This window comes from Artemia franciscana, chromosome 16 (assembly GCF_032884065.1).
Source record: "Artemia franciscana chromosome 16, ASM3288406v1, whole genome shotgun sequence".
NCBI lineage: Eukaryota > Metazoa > Arthropoda > Branchiopoda > Anostraca > Artemiidae > Artemia > Artemia franciscana.
The window spans coordinates 12,480,995-12,490,843 of NC_088878.1; the positions used below are offsets into that span (position 1 = coordinate 12,480,995).

A 9,849-nucleotide genomic window follows, 5' to 3' on the forward strand; every position below is an offset into this window, starting at 1 on the left:
AAGAAGCGTCGTTAATTCTTCTTAACTAACTTTTCATAGGCCATGCTTATTTTTAACTTGATGCATGAGCACCTTCGTGGGAAGAAGAATACAATATTGAAGCAGCCACTGAAACAAAAAGACAATAAAAAATGTATCTAAAGGAGAAAATAAGAAGTGCTCCCATTTCAGCCGTGTTAAGAACGAAACTCCCGGTAGTGCTCCCCATATCTCGCCTCCTAGGAACATTCTCTGAAGGCACTTTTGAAGTGGTAGGATAATATGCACGTTTTACTCTGTGTCTAACCTGACCAGTGCAATATCAGAATAGTTTTGAATTTAAATCCTTAGAATAGCTGGGAAAAGATTGCAGCTCCAGTTAATAGTAACATAATCAATGGTGTCTTAGCTGGCATGACTCATGTAGTTCTCATGCAATTGAACAAGGATATTTGGAATTGTTGTAATGAATTGGAATCTCAATGAGGTAGGCGTAAGAGGAAGTGGTACATCTGTTTATAAAATTGTTTTTACATTTCAGAAAATAATTTAATTCTTTTGGATAGGTTACTGTAACCCCAGCATATTCTAGTTTTGTTAACTTGACATTTTTCTATCATGAAAGAAAGGTTTAGCATGAATGCAAAAAGGGAAGAATAAAGAAATCTTCTTAAGAAAGAAGAGATAAAGAATGAACACGCATTTATTTTTTTTAGGCCAAGCAGCCTCTTTTATGTGTTGTAGGACCATTTTTCTAGTCTGTAGGATCTTGCCATAAGTTTGATGTTTGTTGTCCATTTTAACCAAAATGCGATATTGTCGCTATCTATCATTATTGGCATTCTGTCGACAAAAGTCCTGTTTGAACTTTTAAAACAAATCGCTCAAATATCGCAAGGAAGAAATAGATATCTAGCAGTCGAAATTTTGACTCAGAATAACTTTTCCTAATCATGAATTTTTTTTCTCAAAAACCGTGCCCAAGTGATTTTTTTTTTTTTTTTTTTTTTTTTACAAATTCTTAGTTGTGAATGAACTAAAGAGGATATCCATGATCATAGCAAATTATTCTGGATGAAAATTTGGACTATGATATTTCTTCCCATGAGTTCTTTTCCGTTTCTTCTCCCATGAGTGACCGTATGTAAAGGTGAATACATGACATTGATTTTTATGGCACTTGGTATTAAGCAAGTGACATATAGCAATCGCAAATTCTGTCGGCCTGTTGGTCTGTCTGTCGGTCCCGGTTTTGCTGCTTTAGGCGTCTCCAGGTAAGCTAGGACGATGAAATTTGGCAGGCGTATCAGGGACCGGCCATATTAAATTAGAAATAATCGTTTTCCCGCTTTGACCATCTGGGAGGGAGTGGGGGGCCGTTAATTCGGAAAAATAGAAAGATTACTTACGAACGGTTCATCAGATCTTAATGAAATTTGATGTTTGGAAAGATATCGTGTCTCAGAGCTGTTATTTTAAATCCCGACCGGATCTGGTGACATTGGGGGGGAGTTGGGAGGGTGAAACCTAAAATCTTGGAAAACACTTAGAATGGAGGGTTCAGGATGAAACTTGGTGGAAAAAATAGGCATAAGTCCTAGATAGATGATTGACACAACCGGAATGGATCCGCTCTTTTTGGGGTAGTTGGGGGGGGGGGGGTAATTCTGAAAATTAGAAAAAATTAGGTATTTTTAACTTACGAACGGGTGATCGGATCTCAATGAAATTTGATATTTAGAAGAATATCGTGTCTCAGAGCTCTTATTTTAAATCCCGACCAAATCTGGTGACACTGGGGGGGATTTGGGAGGGGGAAACCTAAAATCTTGGAAAACACTTAGAGTGGAGGGATCGGGATGAAATTGGGTGGGAAAAATAAGCAGAAGTCTTAGATACGTCATTTACATAATTGGAACGGATCCACTCTATTGGGGGGGGGGGTTAATTCTGAAAAATTAGAAAAAAATGACGTATTTTTAACTTACGAAGGAGTGATCGGATCTTCATGAAACTTGATATTTAGAAGGACATCGTAACTCAGATCTCTTATTTTAAATCTCAACCGGATCCAGCGTCATTGGGGTGGGGGGGAATCTTAGAAAATGCTTAAAGCGGAGAGATCAGGATGAAACTGGATGGGAAGAATAAAAACCTGTCTAAGAATACGTGACTGATATAACAGAACCGGATCTGCTCTCTTTGGTTGAGTTGGGGGGGGGGGGAGTATTTTTGAAAATTGAGGTATTTGTAACTTACGAAAGGGTGACCAGATCTTAATGAAATTTGATATTTAGAAGGATCTTGTTCTTTAAAGCTCTAACTTTAGATTCCGACCAGATCCTGTGATATTGGGGGGAGTGGGAGGGAAACTGGAATACTTGGAAAGCGTGAAAATTGGGGTATTTTTATCTTACAAATAGGTGATCGGATTTTAATGAAATTTGATATTTAGAAGGAATTCATGTCTCAGAGCTCTTATTTCGAATCCCGACCAGATCTTTTGACGTTGAGGGGAGTTGGAGGGGGAAATCTTTGAAAACACTTGGAGTGGAGGAATCGGGATGAAGCTTGGTGGATAGAATAAGCAAATGTCCTTGACGCGTGATTTACAGAATCGTACTGGATTCGCTCTTTGGGCGAGTTGGGGGGAGGGCTTCAGTGATTTGGCGAGTTTTGGTGTTTCTGGATGTGCTAGGACGATGAAAATTAGTAGGCGTGTCAAGGAGCTGCACAATTTGACTTGATAAAGTCGTTTTCCCAGATTCGACCATCTGGGGGGCTAAAGGGAGAGGAAAAATTAGAAAAAATGAGGTATTTATAACTTACGAGTGGGTGATCTGATCTTAATGAATTTTGATATTTAGAAGGACATCGTGACTCAGAGCTCTTATTTTAAATCCTGACCGGCATTAAGCCTCTGATTTTCCTTTTAAATCAATCTATTGATTCTTAGAATTTTGTTAGAGCTCATACCATATGAGTTCTTGGCTCTTAGATGTTCTTGCCTCATCACAAGTGCCATATGACCCCTTAGTTTTTATGAACTTGTAATTGTAGGAGGAAGCTTTTTCAAGAGGCAAATTGCATTACAGTTGTTGTAGATAAGCTAGAAACAAAATCTTATTTTTCTTAAACCTCCGTGTTTTTCTTGTTGATAAGCCTTGGAAATATGGCATTAGCAATAAAAATTGAATTGAATTTTCAGGCTGATGAAGGCTGTAATAACAACATTAATCCATATGTTAACTCATTAATTATTTATTTATCTGGATATTGATTTATTAATTTGGATATTTTTTTCATAGTTTCTCTAGTTTTCTATCTGAAAGGGCACCTGTAATAAAGCAAATGAATATTATAATAAAGCATATAAAATAAATAAATAGGAAAAGCAAATCAAAGGAGTTGCAGAATTCATATAATAAAAGGTTAATAAATGTAGGAATGTTATGAACCTTGGCTATAATGATCCACCGAAATGCTAAAAAGAGGGCCACAAACTTTCAATGTGAAATATTAGAAATTCGGGAGTACTTTTAAATCAGCTCTAGGCGTTTACCCCCCTTCTCGTGGAAAAATCCCTAGGGAAACACCTAACCGCGGAAAATACAACCCTGGAAAAATAACCCCCATGGAAAATACCTTCCAAATTAGAGAATTTTATTAATTTTTTTTCCGTAGGGAGAAGGAATTTTGGTACTTGTGTATTATATACCACTCACTCAAGCTTACATTAATAATAATAATAATTTATTTGTGACCCACTTAAAACAGCGGAGTAGAAAAAAAACACAGAAAAAAAAAAACAAAAAAAAACAACTTCCGATAACACAATAAATTACTGTAGAAAACATTGTAGAAGATCATGAAAAGGGTTAATAGTAAAATGTATCGAGTTGGATAGTTTCTGGTGTAGTACTTTAAGTTTATTTACTAAACTTGTGTAAAACTACACAAACTACATTGTTGTAAAACTACATTGTGTAAAACTCGAGAACAGTCCGGTTTATTCATTAGTTTCTTTCAACTTAGCGCGAGACAAGACAAAGAAATGGGATACAATAGGTGGGAAATATATAAATTGGGCTTTGTATTTGAACATAAGGGGGGGGGGGGTAAAGTATTTGGACAGTTTGAAGTCAGAAAATAATTCTTACTTCATAATATGCAGAATAAATGTACCTAACACATTTTGCATCCAGGCCCGCTATAATTTACCCCCCCCCCTAATGTGCAAATATATAGCCCAAATATGTTTCTAAAGTAACAAACAAACCGTTTTCTTCTTAGTTTTACACATCGTAAACTTGAGTGAGTGGTATATAATACACAAGTACCGGAATTTCTTATGGAGTTAGAGCCGGATTTTCATGTATTATTTAAAAACGATCAGAAATTACATTTCAAAAAATTGAACTGAAATTGCATATATGAAAGGAGTTGTCCCTTCCGCAAGACATTGCTCTTTACGCTAAAGTTTTGATTTCTTAAGAACTTAAAGTTTGATTTTGATTTCTTATTCTTTAAGAATGATTCCTGAAACACAATGTCTGTTCAGCTAGCAATAAGCTTTGTTCTAAAGTTATATACAAAAAACTTTAGCATAAAGAGGGAGGTCTTGAGGAAGAGGCAACCTCTTTCGTGTGCGAAATAATTTCTATTTTTTATAGATTTTCAAAACAAATCTTGTTATAATTAAACGGCCATTGTGTTTCAGAAATCATTCTTAAAGAATTACGACAAAAAGTCAAAACTTTACCTTAAACTGCAAGGTCATGTGGAAGCAGCGACTCCTTTTGTATATTTAATAATTTTGTTCGTTTTAAATTTGATGTTGCTCCTTACTTTCATTTGAAAAACTTGTTTTTTTTTTATATTTGATTTCTGATCGTTTTTAAGTAATACCGTGAAAATCCAGCTCTCTCTTCATGAAAAATTCTGGTACTTGTGTCTTATACGCCACTCACTCAAGTTTACGACATATAAAACTTGAGAACAAATCGGTTTCATCGTTAGTTTCTTCATTACTTTAAAATTAAATTTGGGCTATATATTTTCACTTTAGGGGAGGGGGGTGAAGTACCCTGTGTCCTGGTTGTCATTTATATTCCCTGTGTCCCGGTCGTCATTTGTGTCCCGGTATCCCAGTCTGTAATTTCTCTTTGAGTGTCCCGGTCGTCATTTATATTCCCTCAGTCCCGGTCGTCATTTGTGTCCCGGTCTGTAAGTTCTCTTTGAGTGTTTTTTCTTTTTAGTTTTTTTTTAGTTTTTTACCTTTTTTCTTTTTTCAGTTTTCTTTTTCTTCTTTATTTTTCAGCGTCACTATGAAATACATATCGCCGAACCTTTGTTTTTTTTTTTTTTAACTAAAATCTGGTAGGCATTGATGACCTTATCCAAGTCAAAATCCCAAACCCAATCATCATCGCTATCATTTTCAGTTTTGATATGTTTTGACTCTCGCTGTCCTAGTGGATTTTCATCTAACTGCGCGGTTTTGCGTTCTTTAGCCGCAAGCCTGTTTTCATGCTGCTCTTGTGATTCCCCGGCACGCTTTCTTTTCTTACTTTCTCTATCAGCCGCAAGCCTGTTTTCATGCTGTTCTTGTGATTCCTCGGCACGCTTTCTTTTCTTACTTTCTCTATCAGCCGCAAGTCTGTTGGCATAGACTCTTCGAGCAGCATCCTCGGCAGTTGCCATTGTAGGTTCTTCAGTCATTTTACAATTAGAATTTTCTCTTTCAACGATCTTCTTACAATTAAAAATTTGTCTTTGAACGATTTTCTTAAATACCCGTGTCTTGGTCGTCATTTATATTCCCTGTGTCCCGGTTGTCCTTTTTGTCCCGGTATCCAAGTCTGTAATTTCTCTTTGAGTGTTTTTTTCTTTTTAGTTTTTTTTTAGTTTTTTACCTTTTTTCTTTTTTCAGTTTCCCTTTTCTTCTTTATTTTTCAGCGTCACCATGAAATACATATCGCCGAACCTTTGTTTTTTTAACTAAAATCTGGTAGGCATTGATGACCTTATCCAAGTCAAAATCCCAAATCCAATCATCATCGCTATCATTTTCAGTTTTGATATATTTTGACTCTCGCTGTCCAGGTGGATTTTCATCTAACTGCGCGGTTTTGCGTTCTTTAGCCGCGAGCCTGTTTTCATGCTGTTCTTGTGATTCCTCGGCACGCTTTCTTTTCTTACTTTCTCTATCAGCCGCAAGCCTGTTTTCTTGCTGTTCTTGTGATTCCTCGGCACGCTTTCTTTTCTTACTTTCTCTATCAGCCGCAAGTTTTTTGGCATAGACTTTTTGAGCAGCTTCCTCGGCTGTTGCCATTGTAGGTTCTTCAGTCATTTTACAATTAAACATTTTCTCTTTCAACGATCTTCTTACAATTAAAAATTTGTCTTTGAACGATTTTCTTAAAAACTTTTAATGACGTCATCGTCATAACAAACATGACGACAACTAACTTCATGATGACATGACATCACTCGATATATATATATATATATCTATCTTCTATCTATCTATATATATAAAAATAAGTTGTCTGTCTGTGGATGTGTGGATGGGTCAGGTGACGTCACCTGAAAAAACTGGATCAGGTGACGTCAAAACTGAAAAAACTAAAAAAAGGCAAAAACTACAAAAAAAACTAAAAACTAATAAAAAAAATAAAAAAGCTAAAAAACTAAAAAAACTATAAAGGTAAAAACCAATAAAAAACTAAAAAAAAAACTGAAAAAACTAAAAAAAGGCAAAAACTACAAAAAAAAACTAAAAACTAATAAAAAAAGTAAAAAAGCTAAAAAACTAAAAAAACTAAAAAAACTAAAAAAAGGTAAAAAACTAAAAAAAATAAAAAATAAAAAAAAAAACTAAAAAAAAGGATAAAACTGAAAAATAAGCTAAAATAAAGGTAAAAACCAATAAAAAACTAAAAAGAAAAAAAGGAAAAAACTAATAAATGACGACACTCAAAGAGAAAGCGACCAGGACAAAAGGAATGTTCGATTAGCAATCAACAAAGCACCGGGACACAGGGAGTATAAATGACGACCAGGACATAAGTAAAAAAAAAAAACTATCTATATATATAAAAATAAGTTGTCAAACTAAAAAAAGGCAAAAACTACAAAAAAAACTAAAAACTAATAAAAAAGCTAAAAAACTAAAAAAACTAAAAAAAAGGCAAAAACTACAAAAAAAACTAAAAACTAATAAAAAAAATAAAAAAGCTAAAAAACTAAAAAAACTAAAAAAACTAAAAAAAGGTAAAAAACTAAAAAAACTAAAAACTAAAAAAAACTAAAAAAAAGGAAAAAACTGAAAAATAAGCTAAAATGAAGGTAAAAACCAATAAAAAACTAAAAAAAAAACTGAAAAAACTAAAAAAAGGCAAAAACTACAAAAAAACTAAAAACTAATAAAAAAAAGTAAAAAAGCTAAAAAACTAAAAAAACTAAAAAAACTAAAAAAACTAAAAAAAGGTAAAAAACTAAAAAAAATAAAAAATAAAAAAAAACTAAAAAAAAAGGAAAAAACTGAAAAATAAGATAACATAAAGGTAAAAACCAATAAAAACTAAAAAGAAAAAAAGGAAAAAACTAAAAAAAATTTTCATCTAAAAAACTAAAAAAAACTAAAAAAGGTAAAAACTAAAAGAACTAAAAAAGAAAAAAATAAATGACGACACTCAAAGAGAAAGCGACCAGGACAAAAGGAATGTTCGATTAGCAATCAACAAAGCACCGGGACATAGGGAGTATAAATGACGACCAGGACATAAGTAAAAAAAAAATTAACAAAACTAAAAAGAAGGTAAAAACTACAAAAAAACTAAAAAGAAAAAAAAACTAAAAACTAATAAAAAAACTAAAAAATCTAAAAATCTAAATAAACTAAAAAAGAAAAAAAAAGGAAAAAAATAAAGGAGAAAAACAAAACTAAAAAACGAATGTATATACAGACCGGTACACCGGGATACAAATGACGACCGGGACACAGGGAATATAAATGACGACCGGGACACAGGGACACAACTACAACGGGGACACCGGGGGAAACAGGGGGATATAAATGACGACCGGGACAAAAAAACTAAAAAGAAAAAAAAACTAAAAACTAATAAAAAAACTAAAAAATCTAAAAATCTAAATAAGCTAAAAAAGAAAAAAAAAGGAAAAAAATAAAGGAGAAAAACAAAACTAAAAAACGAATGTATATACAGACCGGGACACCGGGATACAAATGACGACCGGGACACAGGGAATATAAATGACGACCGGGACACAGGGACACAACTACAACGGGGACACCGGAGGAAACAGGGGGATGTAAATGACGACCGGGACACCGGGACAGGGAATGGTCGATTAGCAATCACCATCAACAAAGCTCAAGGGCAATCATTAGAATCATGAGGTATAGATCTGAATACAGATTGTTTTCCCATGGACCATTATATGTTGCATGTTCAAGAGTCGGTAAACCTGACAATCTATTTATATGCAAAGACAATGGGACAGCAAAGAATGTTGTATATTCGCAAGTTTTACGTAGTTAAAACCATATATATATATATATCTATCTATATTCACAGGTGGGACATAGGGACACAACTACAATGGCGCGTAACTATTATGGCGCGTAACGACTTACGCGCGCGGGGGGGCTTGGGGGGGGCGCGAAGCGCCCCCACCAACTAGGTGTTGGGGTGGCGCGAAGCGCCACCCCAACAGCTAGTATATATATAATATTATATATATAATATATATATAGTATATATATATATATATATATATATATATATATATATATATATATATATATATATATATATATATATATATATATACATATATATATATATATATATATATATATATATATATATATATATATATATATATATATACATATATATATATATATATATATATATATATATACATATATATTGTGATTCCTCGGCACACTTTCTGTTCTTATTTTCTCTATCAGCCGCAAGCCTGTTTTCTTGCTGTTCTTGTGATTCCTCGGCACGCTTTCTTTTCTTACTTTCTCTGTCAGCCGCAAGTTTTCTTGGCATAGACTCTTTGAGCAGCTTCCTCGGCTGTTGCCATTGTAGGTTCTTCAGTCATTTTACAATTAAACATTTTTCCGTCCACGATCTTCTTACAATTAAAAGTTTGTCTTTGAACGATTTTCTTAAATACTTTTAATGACGTCATCGTCATAACAAACATGACGACAACTAACTACATGACGACATGATGACATGACGTCACTCGACAGACATAACCCACAGACAACTTATTTTTATATATCTATACTAGCTGTTGGGGTGGCGCTTCGCGCCACCCCATCACCTAGTTGGTGGGGCGCTTCGCGCACCCCCAAGCCCCCCGCGCGCGTAAGTCGTTACGCGCCATATTAGTTACGTGCCATTGTAGTTGTGTCCCTGTGTCCCACCTGTGAATATAGATAGATTTATATATGTGTTTCAAACTACGTAAAAATTGCGAATATACAACATTCTTGGCTTTCCCATTGTCTGTGCATATACAAAGCCGTATGTACTAATAATGACGTCATATGCAAACGCTCTTTTTACAAACAAACAAACATGCATACACACAACTCGTTTTTATATAGATAGATAGATGCAATACAAATTAACTGCGTAAAACTTGCGAATATACAACATTCTTCGCTGTCCAATTGTCGCTGCATATAAATAGATTGTCAGGTTTACCGACCCTCGAACATGTAACGTACAATTGTCCATGGGAAAAACAATCAGTATTAAGATCTATATCACATTTTTCTAATGATTGACCTTGAGCTTTGTTAATGGTGATTGCAAA

The 9,849-nt window shown here is 34.1% G+C and overlaps 1 long non-coding RNA gene across 1 annotated transcript in view; it reads left to right on the forward strand.

The window, feature by feature from the left end:
• Positions 1–8,335, forward strand: part of LOC136037087 (uncharacterized) — a 215,806-nt gene extending 207,471 nt beyond the window's left edge. The window contains exon 2 of the long non-coding RNA XR_010619864.1: positions 7,632–8,335. This is a non-coding gene — a long non-coding RNA (uncharacterized LOC136037087). The remainder of the gene's footprint in view (positions 1–7,631) is intronic.
• Positions 8,336–9,849: the final 1,514 nt, after the last annotated feature.